Genomic DNA, 3,922 nt, shown 5'->3' on the forward strand with positions numbered 1-3,922 from the left:
ATGGTATCCCGTCAAGCTTTTCGTCGTTTTCAACCCATCTCACAATGCACCATACATGAACGACAGAACCAAACCGTCGTTTCCGACTTAGACGGCACGCTTCTCGTGTCACCTAGCGCTTTCCCTTACTACATGCTCGTCGCTCTCGAAGCCGGAAGCTTCCTCCGGGGACTCCTCCTCCTCGCTTCTTTCCCCTTCGTGTATTTCACGTACTTCTTCGTCTCCGAAACCGTCGCAATCAAAACTCTCATCTTCATCACCTTCGCCGGACTCAACACCAGAGATATGGAACTGGTGTCGAGGTCGGTGTTGCCCAAGTTCTACGCCGAGGACGTCCACCCTGACACATGGCGGGTGTTCAATTCGTTCGGGAAGAGGTACGTCGTTGATGGTGGAGTACGAGGTTGATGGTGGAGCCGTTTGCTAAGACGCTTCTAGAGGCAGAAAAGGTTGTTGGGACAGAGCTGAAAGCCACGAAATCTGGGAGAACATTGACAGGACTTGTTAAGGAACCAGGAGTACTGGTTGGTGAGCATAAGAAAGCAGCTGTTATGGAGGAATTTGGATCCAAATTGCCAGATCTGGCACTGGGAGACAGTGAATCTGACTATGACTTCATGTCAATTTGCAAGGTAAATACATGTAATCACTACGTATACTCTTATTAACCATCGAGTCTCCGGACATGTTGGACAGATATTCTTTCGTTTCACAATATTAATCATAGATATATACACCAGAAGGGAAACACAACAGGTGACGAAAGGAGTAAAGAACCACTTATATATATATATATATATATTATGGATTTTGCTCATGTGCAGGAAGGATGGAGAGTGCCAAGAACAAAGTGCGAGCCACTGCCACGGAACAAACTTTTAAGGCCAATTATATTTCATGAAGGACGTTTTGTGCAGAGGCCAACCCCTCTAAAGGCACTATTAACCTTCCTATGGCTGCCAATAGGTATCATACTCTCTATCTTAAGGGTATTTCTCACAATCCCATTTCCCAAAAAAGTCTCTTGCTATATGTGCAAGCTTCTTGGTCTCAAAATCATCGTCAAGGGCACCCCACCGCTTCCCCAGAAGAAAGGCCAAAGTGGTATCCTATTCGTCTGCAATCATCGTTCGGTGGTTGACCCCGTGATTATTGCATTTTCTCTGAAGAGAAAACTCAGTTGTGTATCCTACAGCGTAAGTAAGTTCAGTGAAATGATATCGCCAGTAAAAACTTTTGCTTTGTCAAGAGAAAGAGAAAAAGATGCAGAAAGTATAATAAGACTGCTTCAGGAAGGTGACCTACTGATTTTCCCTGAAGGAACCACATGCAGAGAACCGTTTCTGTTAAGGTTCAGTGCTCTTTTTGCTGAATTAAGTGATAGGATTATTCCTGTGGCTATTAATCTGAAGCAGACTGTGTTCTATGGGACCACTGTTCGAGGGCATAAGTTATTGGACCCTTACTTTGTGTTAATGAACCCTATGCCTTCCTGTGAGATCACTTTTCTAAACCAGCTTCCCGTTGAGCTCACATGCAAGGGAGGGAAATCCAGTTTTGAAGTTGCAAATTATATTCAAAGAACTCTTGCAGAGACGTTAGGGTTCGAGTGTACGAGCCTGACGAGGAAAGATAAGTATGCTATGCTTGATGGAACAGATGGGCGTGTCCGATCGAAGACGGAGAATAAAAAGGCTTGAATGTTAGAAACTCATACAATATTGGATAAGAGAGTACGTGATTGAGACTATTTTCTGTTAAGGTTCAGCAAGAGTGTTGGTGATTATTATTTTGGATTTTGATTGTATATTCAGCGTGTTTCTAAATGTTTGAGACTGCATACACACACACACACACGTATACATAAGCAGCACTAAAAACATTTTCGATTGTGACAGAATAATTACCATCTGTATGAATGTACGTGTATTTATGTTTTTTGGACTTAACTACAAAACCTATATGTATATACATATCGTTGCTTCTTGTTATTACATCATAAAACTAATATGACTGAAAGCTTATAACTGCCCAATGTATAACCTCGTCAGAGTACGTAATGTTTTCAGTGGGTGCAATAAGGGAACATAAAATAATTTACTTTATCAATTATTACTTGAGTTATCACTTTTAATTTTTTTTTTTTGGTTTAATCTCTGACATTAAAATTAAGATTTTGGCCCATTAGTTTTGATATCTAAGCTACTACCTACGTCCTAAATTATGAAGTACTTTTGGATGAGTTTTTCCATATCAAAATATAAGATAATTTGAATAGATTAAAGTTTTATTAAATACAACAATTTCAATATTACTTTTTCTATTTCTATAATTAATTTCTATCTTTTTTATTTTTAATATATTAAATTATGAATATTTTTGAAAGCTTATATTTTTGTTTTGAAAAAATAAGGTTGCTAAATGTATTTAATAAAATTTATTGATATGTGAAATTTTATCTAACAATATTTTAAAATTTAGGACAGAGTGAGTAATTATTTAGCAATAATGTCTTGAGAGCCGTAAATTTATTCCAGATGATAATAAGGTATACAGATCTAGAAGTCCTGAGGTTGAGGAGTCACTAGTTGGCACTATCGCCGTCGGTCTCCATCTGTTTTATTTTTCAAAGTGTCTGCCCGCACAAGATGCTTTAAAGAAATTTTTTAATTATAAAGTTCACAGAGTTGATGAAAAGCAAAATAATATATATATGAATTGCCAAGGCTTCCTTTAAAATAGATAGATCGGTTAAAGTCACCAAACTAAGGTCTAAGGCTATTTCAGTCCTTAGGGTGATGGGAAGGGAGGGAGAAGAGAGGATTTTTTTTTTTTTTTTTGGGTGGGGGGGTTGGTGTTTGGTTTGGGATTCCTCAAAAGCCCATTTTGGGTTTTTTTTTTAATTTTTATTTCATATGCCTTTTTCTCATTAAAAATAATCATGTTTAAAATAAGAGACATTAAATATGGATATTTTTTCTAGTAAAAATTTAAACCTTATTAGTTCATTACATTGTAAAAGATTAACTGACTTCTTCTTCTGGATTCAATCTTGTTAATAATATACATTGTGGTTATGATTTAGCGTTTATCATTGTTTCAACATATTTTGTGGTTCAGCCGTTATGGAAGTTGGCTAAAAAGCTTCCATTGTTGCCTGCATTATGTCGTTTTTTAAATAAACAACAATGAAAGCTGAAGGATGTCAATGTGGAGGGTAGCAGCGCGGGATTCATTGCATAATTTCATGTATATTATAAAACATTTTAAAAAATTAAAATAAGTTGTGCTATTAATAATTAATCCTTTATAAATGATGTGATTTATTATACATTTTACTTTATATAATCTATAAAAGCCAAAAATGAACCATCTAAATTAAAAATAAACGGTTGAGATTTAATATTATTTTATTTTATGTTTTTAATCATTTTTTAATGGATGTCAAATCTAAAATGAAAATGATCTTTTAATTATCACTGTGTGAAAAATGAATTAAAAATTTTAAATTAACAAGAGATTAGTGTGACCAAAACTGGACTTCAATCCAAAAATGCATTCACAAAAGTAAACGCATGCACTAAATTCACTTGTTAATTAACAAAGTGGTTACGGGATTGCTTTCAGACATTTGAGCACCGAAACATGAATGTAGTTAATTTTAGTGGCCTGGCAGTGACATTTGAGCAAACACTTGTCCTCAGTAGTCATGAAAGACGATTGCATATTGAATTCTTTGGTCCCCGAAATATATATCGATTAGATCTGCCATCAAGCAGCTATAACAAGATCCCAAGAATATTGATTAGTTGTTTTCGTCTTAATAACGAACACTAGTGGACCCTTCTTTCTCTTCTCTTCATACTCTTTCATTGTTTTTTAATACATGGCTACAGCAAACTATATAAAAAAATTAAGATTT

At 35.6% G+C, this 3,922-nt stretch overlaps 1 pseudogene; it reads left to right on the forward strand.

Annotated features, from left to right (window-relative positions):
* On the forward strand, positions 1 to 1,919 carry LOC129297580 (glycerol-3-phosphate 2-O-acyltransferase 6-like; annotated as a pseudogene).
* The last annotated feature ends 2,003 nt before the right edge of the window (positions 1,920 to 3,922 follow it).

The sequence above is a fragment of the Prosopis cineraria genome, unplaced genomic scaffold (assembly GCF_029017545.1).
Source record: "Prosopis cineraria cultivar Desert tree isolate PC_DT_omini unplaced genomic scaffold, ASM2901754v1 PC561, whole genome shotgun sequence".
In the NCBI taxonomy this organism is placed as follows: Eukaryota; Viridiplantae; Streptophyta; class Magnoliopsida; order Fabales; family Fabaceae; genus Prosopis; species Prosopis cineraria.